Here is a 23,956-nt window from a genome sequence, read left to right as displayed (position 1 = left end):
AAGCGATGTTTTGGATAAAACACAAATTCACCTGCAGGTTGCTGTACCACTAACTAAAAGGTATGTCTACCATACAGGGGAATGATAGGAGCTGAGAGCATTACAGCCCACACAGCCACTGTACTTTACCTGTTCTGGGATCAAGAAAGGTAAATTATAACACCCAAAAGCCTCTCTATACATACTGAAGGTTATTTTTGGCAGGGTGAATTAAACTTCACGAGCATCTCTGCGCTCAGAGCTGAAGCACTTCAGATCATGAACTGTTTTATTTCAAGATAATTTAGCTTCCACGTACTGCATTGCCTTCTGGGATAAGTTATAAAGCAGATAATAATAACAGTCACACACCCTCAGCCTGTGCACAGCACTTAGTGAAAATGCCAGCAGTTGGTTACTATAGATACACAAAGCAAACCATTTCCACATCTGAAAAGAGCTCAAGCCACAGCCCACTGCAGTAAGGCTGTAACGCCACTCATCTACAAGAGATACGAGAGTGGCAGGAGTAAAATGGTGAAAATCACACTCTGCATTAGCACAGGATAATCCAACATAAACACATCCTCACTGCAGACATTCCATTCCTTCAGAGTCTGATGGGTATTAGTGTTGCATGAACACTAATAACTTCTCACAACTATACACATGCCCAACATTCCTTCCCTTTCCTCTCCTGGTGACTGATTCAAACTAAGGCAAACTACTGAATGTTACATGATGACAGCACTACCTTGGGTTATTGCTTTGCAAGGGAGCTCTACATCCTTGACTGCTATACAATGGAGTGCTAGAACAGTGCCCTGTCAGGACTTCAGTTACAGTTCTGGCTACAATGTGGTTTTTACATCATGACCACTTTGTATCACACAAGGAAGGATTTCACACACACTATCACAAAGCACAAAGCTAATTTTACAGCTCTTTGTCATCTCTTGTAGTTTCATCCTCTATTCCTTTAAGCTATTCTTCTAATGAGGGAAGCATGCATTGTAGAAACTATGCCAAGAAAATTCTCCTTAGGAAGAGCTTGAAGTAATTTACGGTGTGTGCAAACTGTGCTGAATGTTTCTTATGCCCAGGCAAGACAGCCATATTTAAAAATTGTGATAACTGCTTAACTTTGCAAGTATCAGTACAGGCCAACCTTGACTGGAAGACAAAGACATTCTAGGTTTGTAATATTTACCTCTCTAAGTATAAGCCTAGTCAGTAGACCTAGACTTGAACAATTTAAGTTGAAAAAAGGGGGGTTGGGGAGTCAAAATTTCACTGCTAAGAAGTCAGCAGGTACCACATTTAAACAGGATATGCAAATAAAACCTATTATTCCTTACTAATTGTTACATTTCTAAATTACTTCAGGACTTTGCTGTAAAAGACATGAATAGTGAATTATCTCAGGTTGAAATATAATATGAACAGGAGTATATCAAGAGTACTTTCTAATTCAAGTTTCCTAAACTACACAGTAAATCCTTATTTTTCTTTCATCCTTTCCTCTCTAGAGTTTTATAAAGCCTCTTCAGAAACAGTTTTGTGTTTGTGTTTATGCTGTCTGTTGAAGAAACTGTCCAGTCATTAACAGCTGGGTTTGTTGAGGTAACACTGACAACATGACATTTGACACTAGAGAATAATTGTAAGTTTGAACCTCACTGTAAAAGAAATGTGGTTGCAGATACAGGAAGTATGAATAGGACAGACAAACGATTAATAATTTAATAGGATAATAAAATTATCCTAAGTGACCCAGACCATTTAGCAGTCAAAATTAATGGTATTTATCACAGAGATATCACTCTCCATGAAATTAGCTGATCATTTTTTATTAACCAGACATAGCATCAATGAAATACTACAATAATATGCAGACAGTTCTTAGAATTTACATTAAAAAGTTTTGCCAGATAAAATATATAGGTGCTACACTACTAATCTGTAAATGATTCTTAAAATTGATATTTAAAAGTTATGTCAGTGCTATGCCTGCCATAGTGTTCTAAGTGTCTTCTGTAATAAGCTAGGAAATTCATAGTTTAATTTAATAGTGTAGCATGCCCTGAGGAGAGAAAAAGAATTTTCAATAAAGAGAAAACATCTGCAAAGACACTTATTTATAGAGGCATGTGATAAACAGACTCATGTGCTCATTAAGTTAAAAAAATCTGAACATTCTTTCCTGATGAATTAACAAAGCTGTCATGTATCATAACTTAATAAACCCATATTTCAAGATTTCTTATTTATGTATTTGCTTGGCCTTGCTTTCATTTTATGTATCAACCTTCTCAGTGCTGTCACACAATTCACTATTCTGGTTTGAAAAGCAGTCAGACATGTTCTAAATTTCCAGCACAAGTAAACTAAGCTTTGTTAACAAGTAGACTTTCTTACGTATAGCACTTTTAAATCAAAGGTTACAAAGGTTATTGTGAGGATAATCTAGGTTGTCAGAACATGGAGGATCAATAAATTGGTTATATTTTATTTTATTTTTTGTTTTATTTTATTTTTATTTTGCAAGTATCACAGCTGAGATCCAGTTCTCCTACTTTGAAAGCTATTCTGAGTCAACAACACAGTAGACGTTTTTGAGAAGCTACAACAAACTAAAAATATGAATTCTTATTACTGCATTTTATACCTTATGGAAAGGTTCTGTTTCAATATTTTTTCACCAAAAGTTATTTCAGAAAATTACTTGCAAAACCAGAAAAACTAAGGAGATATCCTTTTTCCTCTGGCTTTTTTGGACATTGAATATGCTGTCACAAGGCAACTGGCTAACAGCAGCAACAATCAGGGTCAGACACGTTTGCAGGTATAACATTTAGAGTTATAGGCAGTAAAAAATAGAAGAATTCAATAAAATTAAGGTAGAAAATTCTTAGTCAAAAGAATAGGAAAAAACTTCTCATATGTTTGGACTTCTGCTAAGGGACAGTTTCCCAAGGAACACAATTGCAACTCTCATCCCAGGATGTTTACAGCTCAAAGGCTGAGTTACAGCAGAGCACAGCCCTGTATGGAAGAGAGGGGAACTGCAGGGCCCAAAGACCCACTCTGTCTTGCATGACTGTACAGCACACAGTTCCTGGATGTGAGCTCCAGCTCATCTCCCAGGTTTAACAAAGAATCACATGTTACAGAATCCCTAGGTCTCCAGACACATTCCTCCTCCAGCCACACCAGATCCTTGGTGAATGCAAATCACTCAACAGGGAAGCAAGGCAAGCTTGGTGGGACATATACTATCTTTTACAAGATCACCTGACATAGCTGGGGAAAAAAAGGACAAATTTAGGCTACACCATTATTTGTTCCAGTCTGAAAGGATGAATAAAGATTTGAACAAATGGATCCCAGTTTATTTTACTTATTTTTAAAAATCGCACAATTTGAAAGAAAAATGTGATTCCCCTATGGCAAAGGAGAGCTAATGAGGTAATTAATGTGGCAAAGAATGACACAGAGAAACAGAGCTGCTACGGGTAATATTAGAGATTCTTGTGAAAAACAAAGAAATTATGTGGAAATGATTAAAGATTTTTTAAAAACCAAACACTTTTAAATAACCCTCATGGAATTCAAATGTCGTGAGACACAAAAAATCATTATTGTTTCCAAGAAAATATCAAGAAAATAATTTCCTTGGTAATTCCATTCCAGATGAAAGAGTGATATATTAACACTGAAGAACTGTACGATTACTGAGCCCTGAAACCACTCAGTAAATCATTTAACAGAGTTTGGCAAATATTATAAGGAAATACTTAAAAAAAGTCTCTCCCCTTCAAGATCTAAATCACTGCATATGAGTCTGAGGAACTAAAAAATTCTTCATGTTACCTTTATTTATTATAAAGGAGAACTATTACAAATTTTATTTAGTTTCAAGTTCCCAAAACGTTTTCTAGATTTTAAATTTGTATCTTGTAATCTTCTTGCTTTCTTACTTATTTTCCCCAAAGTTAAACAGATGATCACATAGCTTCAGGAGCTGGCATATAAAATGCAAGGTGGAGCAGGAAGTGACATAAGTAGTTCATTAGGTAATCTCTGATCCTCTACTATACCAGGGTCAGATATTTCTACTAAAAGAATATTTCAGAAACCAGAACTCCCAAGGTGAGATTGAGATTCTTGTCCCAATAACTTCAGTAAGTCTAATGAGTTCTTTGTAGAGATGTCCATTTCAACGTCAATAATCTCACGCACAGGTGCATTTTTCATCTCTCAAATCTTTGCACTGCATTATCAGCCAGACATTGTGCTTTACTTCTTGTTGTAACAAGTCATGCTGCTGACATACAGCAGTTTGTTCAATCACAAAGGGCAGGGGGGGAACCTCAAGTGCGTCATAAATTATTTAGTAAATATATCTTGAGGTGAAAGGTACATACAGAATGCAAGATAAACACACGTCTTAAAGGAAAAATAAAAAGAAGTTTAACTTCTCAACAGCTTGCAATGCGTACTGTTTGGAAATATAATCCAATCCTAGATGGATCTTCAAAGGTTGAGGTCATTGTTACAAGCACAATTCCTGAAAGTTCTTTTGCACTACTCCTCAAAGCTGTGTAATGGAAATATTATTCATGATAAATCTTACTGTTATTGCTCTGTAATGGCAGCATTCTTCAATGTTGCCCTTACCAGTGCTAACACCATTTGATATGCTCTAGGTTTGAAAACATTTAGTACTAAACAGTGCTGTATGAGAAATACCAAATTTCTCACACAACCAGAAAGGACAACTGTCAAACATGTCACACTCTTGCTTTTATATACTCATCTCACAATGTGAATTCTGACTGTATTTATATTCTGTTGCTGTAAATTAGTATTCTGCAATCAATATGAAAAGTTGAAGCTTTTTTATTACTTTTCTCTTTCCACAGAGCTTTGCTCAGGCAGCCATTGGTCCACCACTGACATTATTCCACTGAAAGCACATTATCGTTGAATAAACATGAGCTGCCAGAAATTGGGGATTTGCACAGAGGCTTTGGGAAATCTGTGAGTAGGCTTTATTGTATGTAAAACACACTGCACAAAGAAACACCACTCAATGAGCCAAAACTTAAAAGTCTCTACATTTGAGCTAGCAAATGCTTTTTGAGAATCTAGATATCTAGGTTTTCTTAATATGAAAACCTTATTTGAGGGATAGTTTAGCTATGGTAACTATTTCATTTGGAAAAAAAAAAGTTTGTTTTTTAAAGGTTAGGTAATGATTAAAAAGAGTTCTTTCTACAAGCATAGAATACATATTCATATTATTTAAACAGACAGTAAACCAAAAATGTTACTTTCCTCTCTGAAACCAGGTTAGATGTGCTGGAAGGTTCCTGTGAAACACTAGAGAATACCACAACATCTTAATTTGTCTTTTTATTCTCTTTTAGCTCACGAAAATGCTCGTGCATGCAAGTCTCCAATTTGCTGTTATTATTTTCTTTCATATACATTTTCAACTTGTGCCTTTCTCTGTAACTGAGTCAGCTGGTTATAAGTACATTAGTAAGTAATGTGACAGCAATGGACTCGGTTGCATTTTATAAGCCCCTGGAAAGCTGTGGAGTTTTCATGACCTAACACTCATCACAAACCCACACTTCTTTTGGCATTACTTTTCTAACCAGAACTTGTTGGATAGGATTCCAACTGGCAGAGTGAATTCACATTGCAAACATCACCCTGAAATAGGTGCTGGTAGTTTGCATGTAATATGTGCTGGAATAGACAGTATTTGTGTGGTAAAAACAGTTTACTCATTTGGCACAAAAAGATGTGATAATGCCATTCATCAGGAAAACATACAGATGGCAGTTGGATTGTTCATATTCTATATTCTCTCTCTCTCTCTCAAGTAAAGTTGTCTTGTTTGGTTTTCATGATGATTCATCTGATGCTGCCTGGTGGGCAACTCTAGTGCTAAAAGCCCTGTGGGGACAGAGAACACAGCCTGGCAGGCATTACAGGAGTTCTCTGATGTCCAAATTCACACTTTAAGTAAAAGCGAATACATTTCTAAACGCTTTCTTGTCTATTCTAACTTCCTTTTCTGAGATCTCTCTGACATCTTTCATTCTGTTGTCATATGGAAACATTTTACGCTTCTGCTGGAACATCAGTTCAAAAATCTCTTTCAAAAGAAGCATAATTCTGAAGACATTTCTTGAATTCACTGTATCTACTCTCTTGCTTTGTGTATGTTCAGTATGTGATCAAGAAAATCTGTTAAGACTGACTGACAGACTAACAAATTCTACCTAATTAGTACTCACCAGATTTAGCCAGTCATTTCAGCCCTTCAAGCAATGCTCTGCCAGTGTAAAATCTTTCTTCTTTCCTTCTAAATACCTGAAGATTTGCCTGCATCTTAGAGAATCATTCAATGGTATTATGTCTCTCAACAAGTCTAAAGGTAAATCAAACCTGAAGTGGAAAAGTGATGTGATACAAACTGCACAAAAACCAATCATGATATAAAGAAAGAGTGGATGTGCCAGCAAAACAAGATCTTGGAAAACAATCTGCATTCTGAATGCTGTCTTGGGGAAAAAAAAAAAGACTTTGAAAGATTATTACATGTTAAAAAATCCTACCAAACCATACAAATAAATTATTCATTTAAGATAGGTTGCCTTCAGAAGCAGGTTATTATGACCTGCACTACTAGACTAAATGGGAGTAAAATTTCTTTTAAAAAAACCCACTTTTTCTCCCAGTTAGTTTCAATTAGGTCTATTTTTCACAAAACAAAAACAGTAACAAAATTATTTTAATACACTGCCATACAACAACTAGATAATACACCTACCAGCCACACCCACCAACACGCACTACATTTTTTCAATGTCACATACATAAAAACATTTGCTGTGGTTATGCCAGAAATCAAGCTAAAAAATGGCTTGCCCATTACAGTACAGGGGATCTACAAGAAAGGAATAAAATTCAATTCTTGGAAGACCCTGTTATAACCACATCATCCTCTTTAAGAATTCCCTGCAGTAAAAAAAAAAAAAAAAAACAAAAAACCAAACCAAAACAAAAAAAAACCCAAAAAACCAAACAAAAAACCAACATGTTTTTATTTTCTTTTTTTAAAAGAAGCACTAACATAGGAGCAAACACTGTTAAGTTTTGAAGTGCTTTCAGATTTCTGCCTGCCTAAATGTGAACAGAAGTTACCCTATAAGTTTTAGAAATACTTGGCTAGACACCAACCACTGTACTTACATAAGGCCATATAATCACCTGACACTTGTAGCTGCCTCACTGATTTTCCAAGAATTTTAATCCTCTTTTCCTGAAACTATCCCTTTAGTGAGAAAATATGTTTATTCTATTCCTTATATGCTTGCTTTGCAGACAAACATTTTCATTTATCAAATAGGACAATAATATTTTCCCCTTTCAAACAGGAGAAATCAAGAGATTTCTTTGCACAGCAAAGTACAAAGTGTGTCTTGTCACGTACAAGGGCCCGTTCCTCAACTGTGCACCCCCAAGCTGCTTCTACACATTTAAAAGCCTTCCTACGGAACAATGCAACTTCCCAGCTCTTCCCTTCTGCCAAGCAGCCAGAGCACGATGACAGCAAGTAACACACACACAGTGGGCACCCAGCAGTTAGTGCACTGTGCAAAGAGCAGACCAGAGATAGTTGCTTGATGGTTGGAGGCAAATGTAGCCTGAAGTTCCTATTACCAGAGGTTTTGGTTTTACAGACTGTTTAAATATATAACTAACCTATTCATTTTGCTTTAGTGTATGTTTTCTGTTAGATATAAAATGTGATGAATAAAGTTTCTTGTCCCATTAAGCCAATGGAATTTTTAACTGCAGACTTCAAAGAAAGATCTGTGTCTTTATTGTTTAAAATGTTTCTGACTAGTGACTATAAAACTGGAGCTATTCATGAACAATGATTTTGGTGTCTGTTTTTTTTTTTTGCATATGTAATTTACACTTGCATCCTGTGTAATAATTAAAGGTCCTAAAGTGACAGCAAAATATACTCAGAAGTGTGTCAACCACAAAATACGGGAAGTCAGAACAGTACTTCAGGGAATTACCTTCACTTTAAAAAGGATTATTGCATGCTTTTTTTACAACAGAATAACAGGTTGAGATTTGACTGCTGGAGGTCTTTGGTCCACCTTCTGATCAAAGAAGATTGAACTAGAGCAAGTTCTTCAGGCTTAATCTACTCAGGTTTTTAGTATTTCCAAGGATGAAGACTCCACAAGCTCTCTGGGCAACCTGTTCCAGAGCTTGACCACCACCACAGTTAAAAATATTATTCCTATTTTTTATTTCAGTTTGTGCTCGTTGCCTCTTGTTCTGTTAATTCTTGGCAGTGGAGTCACCTTGAATTTGTACATAAATTAGTGGAATATTTGGAAATGTCCACCATTGCAAAACCACCAGCACAATTCCACTTCTGCGTACAAAAGGTCACTAAAAACATCATTCACTGTCAACAACTAGTTTGTCAAAGCAAATTTAAATTCCCACTATACTCCTACACAAGCACTTCCTACTATTACTCCTGCAAGTGCTTTTTTCCCTAAAAACATCTCTCATAACACTTCTATACTGTCTGAGGTTCCAGAAACCAGAAAGGGCTTGTCATACAAAAGGGGTAGAGGGTGGGTGATGAAATAAGCTGCACCTAGAAAGTCAGAGAAAATTCTCAGAGAACAAGTATTACTTCTGTGGCTGCGTGATACATAAAGTGGGAGGAAAAGGAGGAGAGCATGAAATCAATGGCTAGAAAGAGCCATTCTGTGATTTCCAACACTTTCCTCCCTCAACATCAGCAAAGTAGCAAAAAGAAGGTACCACAGGCTGTACACTGTGTTGCAGCTCTGGCACAGATAGAACAGAAAGTGACTGCCTCAAGCAGCCACTGGCATCTGATTCCCTTGTCTACATCTAAAGTCAGGCCTCTGTGGAAATTTTTCTAGCGCAAAATGAACTGGGAGTTTGTGGCTATGCCAGGCATTTACTGCCCTAGCACTTGTGCAGATACACTCGTTAAGACAAGAGCAAAAGGCACACCACTGTGCACATGGACTTTATTGCACCTTGACTGGTTCTGCTCTGACCCAACACAACTGGAGGCCACCAAAGGATATGTTAAGGAAACTTTCCTGTCTGACCATTCAGAAGCCACTCCGCCAGTTACTCGCACTCCACCCAAGCTGGCACTGAGGTCCCTCTGCAGCCACATGTGCCACTCTCACACAGTCACACCAGGTTTTCCTCTTGGCTCAACTCCAGGTTTCCCATAGCAGAGTCTCAGACCTCTGGATCCCTCAATAATTTTAATCATGGTGCAACAACAGAATAACAGCTCCAGGTGGTGTTGCCAAGAAGGGGCTCCAAACAAAAAAACCCCTGGGGTTTTATACCCTCACAGGAAGATGTGGAGGTCCTGAGCTCCTGCCATGTCTCTGAGTGTCTGGTCCCCTGGCTGGCACCACAGGTCCCTGTGCCCTTTGCTGTGCAAAGGCTGGTTCCAGTTCATGGCCTCTTGTCCGGGGTTCTCACCACCAGAGCCGAACCCAGAGCTGACCCAGAAGCTGCTCACAGAGCTGCAGCACCAAGTGTATTCCATTCCTCAAAAGCTAGAGTATGTCAGGCCAGGAGTGTTGCCTAAAAGCACATGCAAGTGCAGAAATATTTCTCTGTGTGAGCATAAGTGAGTCCAGATCCCTGCCCAACACCCAAAACATCCACCATCTCTAATATGATCGAAGCTTTGGCAGCCCAGAACTCAGATGCCTCCTGTGATGATTATGCAGCTCAAGAATGGGAACTGTCCTGTGGGACTCTTGAAATTCAAAATCTAATGACAAACCAAAATAAAGTAAATATAAAGGTGCAGTTATTTAGTAAAATTCCTACCTAACTGAAACAGTTGTGCATAATAGAATGAACAGTTCAAAAAATAATCTGTTACTCCCTGTTATTAAAAAATTCTATATTCTTTTTGATGTGTTCAATAACTGTACTGTTCCACTGAAAACTTCAATGTAAAATGCAGTTCTTAAAGCTTTACAACCAAACTTTTTATACTAAATCATTTCTTGAAAGGTTGGCAGAAATCTTTAATTTTGTCTTTTATTTTCACTTTCCTAAACATGCAGTAGTTTTGCATTCAGATGCATGTTGCTGCTGGGATGTATTATGCATGACAGAAATTATTAAAAATTGTTTACAATGTCAGACCATTAGTTTTGTGCAAATAGAGCTGACTTTTGTTTCTTGCTTGAAAGATTTTTTGACAAATAATGTAGTTGTTAACTGCCAATTTTCTAGTGGGAAAACTAAACATCATTTCAAACTACGATTTTTTTTCTCTATCTCATCTGAAACATTGTTCCCAACTAGTTTATTAAACACTGAACAAATATATCTCCCACTCAGCACATTTGCCAAGTCAAGCAGGAATTTAAAATTCCTTTCTTCTAAGGGCCAAGCCTGCAGGAAAACATCTGCCTAGAGATATGTGAATCTTCTTCTTCATCATGAGAAACATGTTCTGGCCAGAGATTTGAGCTTGTAAAGCACAACAGGCACAGCAAACCCTTCTAAAATTCCCAGATGGTAACATCCTAAAACAGAAAACACTGAGAGTTGAATTTACATGAAATAAAGCATATTTTGTCCATTGTTCCTAAAGAAATAAAAGTAATTGCAAATTTTTACTAATCTAAGATGTGTATTTGTTTGTTTCCATCTTGACTGAGTGGGCAAAAATTTAAAAAATACCTTTTGTTCTACTTGCAATGAAAGAAAAACAGAAATTCGATGCTGCCTTAGAAAAAGCACTTCTTAATCTCATTCAGCACTAACACCTTCCATGGTAACAGTGGAATTTTTATTAATCATCATGATTTTGCTTCATAATTTTTAATTGCCCTTGAGCATCTTCACAGACTTTTTTACTAAGGCCTGATCCTAACTCCAGGAGCCAAGCAGTGGAACTACAAGATGGTATCTCCACTGCAGGAGAAATAGCAGTGTCTTCTCAAAGCACTGAAAGCAGGAATACAGGCAAGCACAGGTAATACTAATGCCACTAACACTGCTTGCTCTGGAGGGATGCTCCCACACTTTATAAAAGTTCAGAAGATCCTTTCCTTTTCTACAACCTCTAATCTGCAGTGGTGATCCTGACCAGAAGACCACTGTACACCAAGGAGCAGTGACCTCCAGAGCAGGGAAGCAGAGCAGCTGCCCCAGCCCCGTGCTGCATGTCCAGCCTGGCCTTCAAGCCCACATTGGGCAGCACATGCCCTTGGCTGCAGGGCAAACCCAACCAGCAGCTCCCTCTTGGTACCAGGGACTCCACCTGCACGTCCTTCACCTGACCTAAAAGTGCAGCAAGCAGTTTTTAATTGAACAACCCCGCTGGTACACAATACAAAGTAGTAATCAATCAATCAATCAAGCTGTTGACTTGCAGGAAATTTCTGGAATGTAGAAAAGCACACTGCAAGACTTTTACATCAGAAGCCCAAACAGGGGCAAAAATAGTAATTTTTAATTTTTTTTTAAGACTTAAAGCACTTATTACTCTCTTCATTTAAAACTTTTTTTTCTAGATAATGCTTAAAAAAGCTAATGAAAATGCAACTTAAAAATATATGTATTTAGATATTTAATATGTAAATATTTTGTTCAAAGGCACATATATATTTTTTCATGTATATAGTTTATTTTAATAGAATAATAGTATGAGAATTGTAGGAATAAGATATGCAGTAGAAGCAATAGTGGAAGAGAAGGTATAATCCAGTATTCTGAAAACTAAAAAAAAAATAAATCAAGTAACTCAAACTTTTAAGACAAAAACGTTGTACAAGTCCTTCAAAACAACAATCAATCCAACTATAGGTACTGTTATTTCTTATGTAAATCACCTTAAAATTGTCATTTCAAAGTGAGATTTCTTAATATAGTCATTCCATGGAGAAACTGTTATTTCCAGTAAGAACTGATAAAGGCATTACATCTTTCTATTGAGATCTACAGAAAGCAGGTCATCATGGCAAAATGAAGCAGTACCAAGACTGAAGACTTGTTTCAAATTTACTGATGCATATTATCACTCACATGCTTCTGTCTGGGCCAGGAAAGGAAGGATCAGAGGTTCCTTACAGCTCCACTGTGCTCCTGTGTCTGCGGACACAGGGAAATCTGAGCTATGGTACAATCTGAACACAACCTGTATTTTTCTTTAAGTGACACCAGAAAGTAGGAAAGCAGCAACATCCATGACTTGCCAACTTTACACCACTGGCAAAGAGGTGATTTCAAGGAAAAGAGGGACATCTCAGTCCCATTATCGTAAATACACTCAGTCCCATTATGTAAATATATATGTAGGATCTCTTCAAAAAATATACTTCAGTTTTGCTTCTTCCTTCCCAATAATTACTTATTCTACACAAACTTCCCTCTACAAATACCTGGTATTTTTCTTACAATGTATTGTAAGAAATGTATTTTTTACAATGAGAAAGACTTCTGGATAAAAAAAAGACTATAGGCTGACGCCTTCTTTGCTTCTCATTCTTGACAGGCAAGCTCTGCTATGCTGTAATTTAATAAGCAAGTAGCTTATTCAGAAACCTTTCGTTCTGATGTATTACTGTTTACTTTACCAGAACAGTTTACTTAGCTACTATGTCTAAGATATGACTCAGCCCTACAATCATTATAACCTGCTTTTAAGCCTGAAATCAATTACTGACCAAACTATTAATTTTGTTAATGGTGTTGCAGAATTAAGAAATTCTGAGAGACTGTCACCCCCAGGCATTATCCCTATAAACACCAGTTTTCCACTAACCATTTTTATTAAGATGATCCAGGTACCAAGAAAAAGAACCTCTGAGAATATTTTTTCAATGAATCACAGAATCATGCAAGTTGGAAAAGATCTCTGAGATCATCAAGTCCAACCTCTTTGACTGATCACCACCTTGTCAACTATCATGGCACTAAGTGCCCCATCCAGTCATTTGTTGAACACTTCCATAGATGGTGATTTCACTGCCTCCCTCAGCAGTCCATTCCACTGTTTAAAAACAACAAAGAAAAACATGTTGTAGCTTCTATTTCTACAATTAATAATAAATATTTACATCTAGTCTACATAGTTAACTTTTGACTTAATTTTATGGCCAGGAATTGAGGTATTAATTCAGTACCACCATGAAACTTGACAGAGTGAGCCATACATCAAATCTCCACAGCTGAGAGCCCAGGGCACAAACCAAGTACTTTCTAACAAGAAGGCTCTACAGTATGTCACAAAGAAAAATGATGGCAACAGCTCGTCAGGTTTGCAGCTCTCCAGTGAAGGGCAAGCATGAACTAGGAGTAAGGCAGGGCTCTCAGGTGATCTACCAATACCAGCATAGCCAAACACAAATGTAAAACAGATTCAGCACATCAGCAAACCTATGAAAAACAGCAGGATAAACTGTTAACTGAAAAAAAAAGTGATTTTTTTTTTTTACTAGAGGTAGAAATATGACAATAAATAAAATATATTATGTGATTTAAAAAATACTCTCATATGAGTGGGCTTATCACAGTCTTTCAGCCCTTGTGAAACCTTTCCTGGGCAATTAGAAATTGAGGGATGCAAATCATTAAAAAAGTTCCCTAAAATGTAATGACAAGGACAGAACACCTCACATAGAATCCTTTTGGGATGGGCTACTTACCACAGAACCTCCTGTGAATAACTGTGGTCAACCTAGACTCAGTATGACTGAAACTTGTTACAACTGCATGGACAAATAATGTTCAATATACATTTGAGTTTTAAAAAAACGTTGCATTGCATTTTCAGGAATTGAAAAAAAAATTAAATGAAGTCTTCTTTTGTCTCTAGATAGAGTCTTTGTGCACAACAGCCAAAGATCAGATACTCAATTATTTTCTTCGATAAACACGGTGAAAGAGACATATAGGTGGTAGAAAGACTGAAACACAATGTTCTTTACACAATCATGCTGAAATGAAGGATCTGAGTGCTCACTTCTCTCCTATATGATCCTGGTCTCCATTGAAAAACATTGGTCTAATGAAGAGCAATGGTCTCCCAATTGAACCCTGTGTCTGGTGTCTCTGGCAGAAGTAAAATAAAGATGTACATATCCTGTGGCACCTTTGTAGGAGAGGTTGAAAAGATGTGGCTGTGATATCTCAGCCTACAGCACACAACATGCTGCTGGGTGATGCTAATGTTCAAGAAGCAAACAGGACATGGGTTACAGTAGAAGGTACAAGCCAAAGTAGAAAAAGAATACTGAAAAGTCAGAATAAATGGTAACATTAATTTTGCTACTAAAAGGTAAACTATTGCCACTAAGATGATTTAATTAGATGTCTTCTGCCACTGGGATTAAAGTAACTGCTTTTTGTTCAGCTCATGTTCTTTACATAACACTATGTTTAGTAAAGAGTACTAGCCACAGGGTTTTGAAGCAAAATCATGTATTTCCTGTTCTCTTTGATATAAAATATTTGCCCAGTGCTCTAAAACCTCTTAAGGAAGGACACCAATCAGACAAGGAAAAAGTGGATATACATGCAAAAACTCTATAAAACTCTATGAATGAGAAATACCTACAACACAAGGAGCAGTTGCTCCTCTGATCCCAAAGAGCTGACCTAGAAAGAATAAGTAAACATGAATTTTGTAACTTTAGCAACTCCTTCAGAATTTTAAAAGATTGGTAACTATTTTATCATTAGTAAGATTCATTTAAACTCAGCAATTTATCTAATACTTGCAGCAGTCCAATCCAGTAATAACAAATGAAGGGCTTTTCCCTCCAGTTACCACTAGAAGTAGGCTGCCAAGTACTTTCTGATCTCTACATGCATTTCTTAAAATGTATTTTAATTGACTGAAACTCTGAATTGAATTGTGCATTTATTACTGACCACTCAGAAATGAAAGGTTTTTTCCAAGAGGCTAGATATCAAGCATAATAAGCTTTTTTCCTTCCTTCTACTTTGGTTGAAGATTTGATTTTTACAATGCAGGCATACCTTAATGCAAATATGATGCAATAACTGTAATTTCCCCCTTTTTTTACTTGTATACTAATGAAGAGCAATAATTATTAGAAATTCAGAGAGACTGCTCTTATTTGGCAAACTATATTCAACACCAAATGTATCTCAATATTATTTATCTCAGAGAACGATCATAAAGAGATGTAAAACATTCACCTTTATATTAGAGAATATGTATATTTTATCAGGGAATATATCAGAAAATATTAGAGAATATATAAACAGATACCAACATAAATAATCCTTTAAATACCAAGTTAGAATATAGAACACATGTCCAAAATCATTAACTTTTCTTTTGCTATACATTATTCTTAAAATAATCAGCCTGTACTTTTTCTGTACAGTGAATACATAAAAACTCAGAAAAAAATTGTGAGATATTCAACATGACTGTCAGCCAACAACTTTCAGCTGAAGGAATACATACTGATAACCATTAAAAATGCTGATTTATTTGCTCTTTGCACATTTCTCTAATGAGCAAATTTTATTTTAAAAAAAGCTTTCTTTAATTGAAGGCTTTTCAGTACTTCCTTAGCTATTATTTCAGTTTCTGTTCATTATTCAGTTACAGTTTTGCACTAAGAGCTCCTGCACTTTATCTTTTTAAATGCAGTACTTCACACTGTAAGTGCATTGCTCTTTGAACAATTACAATTTATATTAATAGGAGCACACTTTCCAGTGAATATTTAGCTATTTTATAAATCTATAGATTATATGCATCTCTTCTACCAAGAACAATGGCTGAAGGAAAGAGTCTGATCATTCCAAGGTTTCTCTTCCTGAAGGAAAGACAAATATGATTCATCTGGAGCTAAGTTACTTTTTAAAGCTGGAATAATTTAAAATAAGACCTTCTTGATCACATTTTTTGAGTTTGTTGCCTTGCACATGTAGAAGCATTCAGCTATACTTTAGAATCTACAACCACATATTATCACATATGGGAGAAGAAAAAATACGATGAACAGGAAAACAGGGAAATGAGAGACTCCACTTATTGGTGTTTCCAGGATAGTCAGTTCCACAGTCAAAGTATAATTACCAGACTTACCAAACCCCAGAAATGCAGCAGCATTATTGCAATTCCTTAGAAACTTAAGTCAGGCCACAACACAGATAACAGAGCGTGCTTAAAGTCCACAGCTTAGAGTCCTCCTAACTGTAGGATCCAATTAACATTCTGTTAAAACAAAAAAAAAAAAAGGAATGAGAAGCAGGGCTTGCAGTATTCTGTTAAACCACAGCCAGGATAACAGAAGGAAATGAGAAAACGAGCGCCTCCTATACAGCAACCCATTGTTTGTGCTTCCCCGTTACAAACAAAAGAAGCAAATCAATGCAGGGCAGAAAAGTGATCCTACCCAGCAAGAGACAGGGCTATTGAAAACAAAGATAATCCTGCCCTGTTCCTGCTAAAAGTCATGCCACAATGAAGCAAAAAATTCTGTTGTCTGTAGGAACAGAAATGATGTGCAAGAATTATCCTTGTATCATTAATCTAACTTTGTTAGATTGTTAAATAAAGGTTATAAATAAGGTTGCAAATAAAGGGAGATTGTTAAGAAAAGGTTATTCAACCTCTCTGTCTTTCCCGGTAAAAGCAAGCAACTATAGCAAACTAAGAATTTCAGAATGTGAATCTGTGCCTGGTGTGGCCTGCATACACTGACAGAATAGCGTCCTTGAACTTTTCAGCCCAGGACTGCAAATGGCTGAATTTGAAATAAGTGCCTAAACTGCTCTAGCTGCTGCACACTGATTGTGCACGAAAGTAAATTCCAAGACACTCCAAAGATACAGATTACAATCAAAGAAGAGCCTTGTGATTTTAGGCACTCCTGGGTTAGGAGCAGCTGCATGAGCTGTGATCTCATTTTTTGACTTAGGAACCTGAATTCTCCATAAACCTTGCTTAGGTATTTAAGTCCCTTATTGGATCAAGCTGATAAACTCTCTCTCTGTCTTTACCTAAGTATTTTAGATCCTATTATGTTTTGCCTTCCTTTTTACTTTTAATGAGATCTTTATCTTTCTAACATGTAGTTAACTATTTATCCTATGTGTGGTCATTTTTTCTCATACTAGTGCATACATAATTACTGTGTAACTAAATAACACACTATTGGGCTGGTTTCTTTCAAACGTACTGAGAATTGATAGCTCAAATTTTCTCAAAGGGAATTAAGATCCCTCGGAAAATTCACACTGTAGTGCTGTACAGTAATGCTAGAGAGAGTGGTAGCAGTCTAGCTTTGTTCAGCTCAAATTAACTTTTGAGACCAAGCTGCAAATGCAGCTTTTTGACCACTCATAACTAAAAATTATTCAAAGCCAACTTCTGCCTACCACTGTGTTGCACAAACAAGGGTTAGTGTTTGTTTAACTGCAGTGATGCTGAGCATTTTTCCATTTAAAAATCTCTCTGCTGGAACTATCTCACTAAAGCCCCAAAAGTCTACTAAGCAACACAGAACAAACTGAAACAAAACAAAACCAAGTTGGTTTTGAGCATTATTTCTTAGCCAAGGCTGAAGTGACTCAAACATCAAGCATCAATTTTAATGGCCTTTAACTACTTTAGGAAAAAATAAATACCGTAAAGCTGAGGCAAAATATTTTTATTCGTGGATGAAAAAGCAAAAAAGTTTTTCTAAACAGATCTGCTTTTAGAAGTTGGAAATTACTGTAGATTCTCAAGAAAAACTTTGCTTTCTCTAATATGTATATATCATTACTAATTTTGCATATCATGTTTTTATGCGAGGAGGGCTGGAAGCCAGAACTGCAAGGTCCTGGTTGCTGATTCAGTAGGAATTTGAAGTTTTTTAACTGCAGCTACAGACACATGGCAGGAGGCTATTGCTATGGAGCCAGGAGCTGACCTTTGACAAGAAATGGATTTCCCAAAATCAGTTTCCTCTGCTCCACAACAGAGATTTTACCAGATCAGAGGCATGTGGGGACTAGTCCCATGGTAGAGCTATTCTGGAAATACACAGAAACCACCAGTGCTATCTTCATGCATATTTGGAAAATGCTTCTCATAAAAACTTACCTATGTTTTGTCAAATTATCTGAATAAAGACTCTTCTGCAAAGCATTGCCTTCCTGATTGATGGGTAACTTTTGTTTTTTTTTTAATCTGAGAAAATGTTTCACTGGAAAATTTCAACAGTAATAAACTGCAAATTCATTTCACATATGCTACCTTGGTCACCAAGTGGCATGGTAAATAAGCAACACTTTATAATGTGAAGCAATCTGAAGCAGTCCCCCAGCAGTTAACACATGGAAGGCATGACTATGTATGAACTGTTTGCAGGTTGTTATGTTGCACACTTTCCTTCTGAAACAACTACAAAAAATATTATTAAAGAGATGTCAAATGTCTCAGAGATGTATTTGGCATGGCCATTATCACAGGGCTGTTTATACTGGGGTTTTGCCAGTTTCTTGTGTATGGATTTTGAAAAAAATAACAAAATGGTATTCAACAGAAATTTTATCAGTAGTAATAAGCTTATTTCCCATGAGAGGATTCAACTTCAGCTCAACTGGTCTTTTCCCACTTAGAGCAATCACCAAAGGTATAAAAGCATGGCCTGTTCTGTCCTTCAATGGATCCAGCTGAAGTGGAACATGCTGGATGAAACATAGATTCAGCTAAAGCAGTGAGAATGGCAGAACAGCCATTTAGGAGCGAAAAGCAAAAGGTAATGGTTTAAATAGTCACAATCCCTGGGAAGTCCCCAGTGCCATGCATGGATTGCAGAAGTAGGGCAGCAGCCACTAGAACTTCCTCTCTGGAGTGCTACTAGAGAAAGCTCAAGGTGGCTAAACTTGGATTTTGCTCCTTTCTCTCCCAACCCAATTTTGGCAACCATGGAAGTAGTGGCTAACATGCCTCTCTATGGCTCCACGAGGTGGGTATGGATGTTTTGCTGCACTGACAGCAGCTACCTTCTCTGTCAGTCCTGCCAATGTGTCAGGTATCCCAACCTGAGCATAGGGTTAGGATGCCTTATTCCTGCTGTCTTTCAAAGGAAGAAGTTGTTCCCTCTCCTTCTCACACTTCTCCAAAGTCTTCTTCCCTAAGTGAGTTTTTTCCAAGGACCTGGGGGATATTTCAATTGTGGTCTTCGTGACTTCGCAACCGTTCCTTTATCACCCTGCTGAGATGAGACACGCTGAAACATCCACTGTAGAACAATGACTAAGGGGTGGACTCAATAGCTGAAAAGTAGCAGTCTGTCAATTAATTTTCTGTTTACTAACTTGTTTCCTATTGATTACCTGTTTTCTGTTCTTCTGACTGAATCCAGTAGCTTGCTATAACAGCTTAGCCTGCTAGGTAATTCCTGTCCTGGCATTAACAAGCACTGCTTGACAGCATGCAAATCCTCCCAGTGTTTCTCAGAAACCATCCCATGATCTCACTTCAGATTCTCAGAAGTATACTCCTAATCTGAATTTCTTTTAGTAATTTACTTCATAATTTTTCTTATGTGTCACTTGCTGTCTGTTCTCATAAATCACTCACATAGGGCAATCATGTCCCCTCTCCATCCTCTTTTGGCAAGACAGTGGGGGAGCAAGCATTCTTCCAATTCTTGTTGAATGGCAAATCTGTTCCAAATTATCCTTTTCTTCCTTCAGTTAATTATACTTCCTATTTTTTTTACAAATAACCTGACCAGAACTGTCTACTGTATGACTCTGTTCACCAGAGTCACGTATAGCACAATGAGTAATTCCTTATCTCAACAGGAAAAAAAAGTCTAGGCTCATATCAGTTGTTCTTTTTTACAACTTCCTGTTCTTTCTCATCTTCTATCACTTCCCATTAATAAACTCTCAGGATCTAGCAATATTTTTTCTTAATAGATGTACATGGTTTGACACTTGCATGACTACAATTCTTCCATTTCTTCCCAGTAGTCACGCAGGTCGGTTTCTTTCTAGCTGACATTTTCCTCCTCAGTTTATTGACATCATTTTCTTACTCGCTGCCAAACCAAAAGATCAATTTCCTGTCTTTTTGTGCCAGGGTCACTGATGAAAATATCAAGTAAAATTAGTACTGAAGCTGATCCTCAGAAAATGCATATCAAGAGTGCTTCCAGACAGGAAGCTCTTCCTATGTCATGATCCATTTCTATAGGCTTTTAACAGGATCTTTCGGACCTGACAACTTTTTAGCAATTCCATCTTACTCTGTTTTAGTCAAAATTCTCCATGTGCCTCATTATATCATCTGTTTTATTCGAATCCAAAGAGATGAAAGCCTGAGCACTGCGTCTCCAGAATATAATTTCCATTACAAGAACAAAAGCAGACTTAGTTAGGTTGACTTTAGTCTATGTTAGGTAAATTCAAGCGTTATGGGTTGTAGTATCCATGTTAGCTTCATGTCTCCCATTAGTTTTTCACTCGAAAATGTATTCTACATGCCTAATGTACTATTGAAGTAGCTTAATTGTCTACACTTGGTGAATGCCTTTTTCTTCCTTCTTGTAAGCAATACTGTGCTTGCTGATCTGCAGCCAGTGTCCCAGATTTTCTTCCCAGATCATGTGATGGTCATGGCTGTCAGTTCTGTCCCATTTGCAAACTTAGCCAGCTCAGCCTCCCCTAGCTGAGATTTTATCTCTTTAGATAAAATCTGCTCTAAACTTTCATTCCTTTTATACACTCTACCTTTAACCCCTGAGATCAACCTTTGTCATTTGTATTTTTAAGACAAGTATTGCTGCCATCATCATCATGAAAGTGAGAGAAATCTCCTACAGACAAATTTCAAAAGTGTCATTGGATCTACTGAAAACAAATAGTCTCTGGTTAAGACACAAAACAGTTGTTTTTGGAGATGAAAAGACTTGTCAGCACCACACACAAACTAGCATTCTGGTAACTGGGAAAGAGGAATGGGGACCAGCATCTCCTGGGTTCTGGGTGTCACTGCTCCAAATCCAAAATCACCCAGCAGGAGCAAGCTCCTCAGGGCTCTCCTGACAAAGTGGGCAGACACCTCCAAAACTATAACTGAACCAAAAATGAGGACATATCACCAGAGAACCATTTACGTTGGAAAAAACTTTTGAGATCAAGTCCAGCTGTTAACCCAGCACTGCTAAGGCTATCACTAAACCACGTCCCTAACTGGCACATCTACGTGTGGTTTAGACCCCTCCATGGATGGTGAGTCCACCACTGCTTGGGGCAGCCTGTTCCAATGCTTGAACACCCTTTCAGTGAGGAAAGTTTTTCCTATAGCAAATTTATACCTCCCTTCAGGCCACTTGAGGCCACTTTCTCATTCTATTGCTTGTTTCTTGGAGAAGAGAGCAACCCCTACCCCCAGAGCATTGATCAAAACATGAAACCAAACTTGTCCCAGTACTGAGCCCTGGGGAACCCCACTAGGGACTGGCTGCCAAGTGGATGTCACTCTGTTCATCCCATTCTCTGGGCCTGGCCATGCAGACAGCTTTTCAGCCAGGAACAGCGCACCCGTCCAAGCCATGAGCAGCCAGCTCCTCCAGAAGAAGGCTGTGGGAAACAATGTCAAAGGCTTTACTAAAGTCTAGGCAGACCATAGCCACAGTCTTTCCCTTATCCACTGGCAACTGCCATACTATTATGCTATGAAGCAGAATTCAGATTTCATGCTGAACTGAAGGGACATCCCAACGAGCACTCGACTGTTTGTTAATTAGCAGTTTATTTAGACAGCTAAAAACTGGTTTCATGCAGCAGAAGTCACTGCATTTAACACATTTCATAAAAATGCTAGAATTCTTGCCTTTGCCAAAAGAAAGAATCTCAAATAAATCTTGTTCATTTAAAATTCTTTTATTTTTGGAAAGACTAGTCTCTGGGATGAACTCTAGTACCCTCAGCTACTCCTTGTAGGACTGATGTTCCAGACCCCTCATCAGCTCTATTGCCCTACTCTGGACTGGTGGCAGCACCTCAGTGTCCTTCTTGCAGTGAGGGGCCCAGAACTGGACACAGCACTCGAGGTGTGGCAGCAGTGCCAAGTACAGGGGGACAATCACTGACCCAGTCCTCCTGGCCACGGCACTGCTGACAGTCCAGCCCTGTTCAGCTCACCAGAACTAACTTTTGAGACCAAGCTGCAAATGCAGCTTTGTGACCACTCATAACTAAAAAAAAAAAAAAAATGCAAAACCAACTTTTGCCCACCACTGCATTGCACAAACAAGGATTAGTGTCTGTTTTACTGCAGTGATGCTGAGGATGTTTCCATTTAAAAATCCCTCTCCCAGAACTATCTCACTAGAGCCCCAAAATTCTACCTAACAACAATGAAAACCTGAAACAAAGCAAATCATAGATGGTTGTGAGCATTATTTCTTAACCAGGGCTGAAGGAATTCAAACATTATCAGTTAAGGTCTTCAAAAGCCATTTAAGAATTTCAAATACGGCTTGATATTTCCTTTTTTTTGTTGGGGCTTTTTCCTCTAGAAGAAATGATATTTAAGTGTTTCTTGGTAGAACAAATAGTTTTCAGGAATATTATGATTTTCTTAAGTATGACTGTTATTTGCCTAATCTAATCTTTCTCCAATTAATTTCATTTTGCCTTTGCTACACATATCTTCACAAAAAATTACAATAGCTGAGTAACTAGCATCTACCTTCAAAGAAAAAGAGGAGAAACAGCCAGAAAGCAAATATTTCTCTTGGAATACTACTACATCCTTTGGGTTAACTACTTTTTTGTGGGGTATATGTCTAGGGCCTGTAAAAATGGGGCTTGGCTCCAGATTTCCAGTACGTAGGTATTAATTTTTAGGTCAACTGCCTGTTCCCTAATCTGGGTTGGTCATGCTTTACTTTGTTTATACTGCTGTTGATTTCTGAAGACCTTGAATCAGAATCATTGTGCTTAATTTACCTAACGTGGGGTCAAATACAACTTAAACCACTGTTCTATTGACATCTCATGTCTAATTGGGGTTGCACACACTACTCATACAAGGAATTGCTTGGAAAAACATCCAACCAATACCTTAAAAAGCATAAGAAAGGAATTACTTCTACCTCACTGTACTGAAGGCACTGTGCTTCGCAGGTACCTTTCTGAATTAGAACCACCAGCTTCCATAACCAGCAGTACAACACTGCTCTACAGCAGAAGGGAAAGGACCGTCCCTGAAGTTCTTCTTAGACTGGCCCACATGAACTGTGCAATGGCAAGGCTTTGTTGTTTTAAAATATCATTTATCTGACCCTACAAACAGGGGGGGAAAAAAAAAGTATTTTTGAGCGTGCTATTTTAATGGAGTGGTGGTGGAGCTGCGTGTTATCTAATCTTGAAAATGTCTTTTTTTCCTCTCTTACATAACTATCACATCCTGATAGTAACACAGTGAAAAACTTGAAATTTGAGGGGTTTTTTCTTGTTTAGTTAAATATGCCAAAGGTGGAATAATACACCAAAACAAAAGCTCAAAGAATAGTTCAAAGATATAAGACCGTCAACATTGGGTAATATCACAGTCTATCACAGTCTAACTGGGCCCAGTATCATATCCAACAGGGATAAAAAATAATGTCTAGAGAATAACAATGAGGTGAATATATAGTCTAGCTTTCTTGTAAATAATCTCCCAGATACCAGACATTTCTACAACAGGTGAGAGCAATAAAAAATGTCAGGCTCCCTACCCATCTATTCATCCATCCTACTTCAAATCCCTTGTTTCACTGTTTCAGTTTTGAAGAGAAAGATGATAGGAAAAACCTCAATTCTTCTGCTCCAAGGCACTAATGCTGATAAAGACATGAGTATT

At 37.5% G+C, this 23,956-nt stretch overlaps 1 protein-coding gene across 2 annotated transcripts in view; it reads right to left on the bottom strand.

The window, feature by feature from the left end:
- Positions 1-16,315, bottom strand: part of TRMT9B (tRNA methyltransferase 9B (putative)) — a 102,206-nt gene extending 85,891 nt beyond the window's left edge. Inside the window, exon 1 of one of the 2 annotated variants that reach the window (XM_038134739.1) lies at positions 16,187-16,315. The gene's annotated coding sequence lies outside the window, so the exon portion shown is untranslated. The remainder of the gene's footprint in view (positions 1-16,186) is intronic. The other variant, XM_038134740.1, reaches the window with a different exon arrangement.
- Positions 16,316-23,956: the final 7,641 nt, after the last annotated feature.

Source organism: Motacilla alba, chromosome 4 (genome assembly GCF_015832195.1).
Source record: "Motacilla alba alba isolate MOTALB_02 chromosome 4, Motacilla_alba_V1.0_pri, whole genome shotgun sequence".
NCBI classification, from domain to species: Eukaryota; Metazoa; Chordata; class Aves; order Passeriformes; family Motacillidae; genus Motacilla; species Motacilla alba.
Note: the sequence above shows the minus strand (reverse complement) of the source record. Positions and strands in the feature narration are given on the sequence as shown.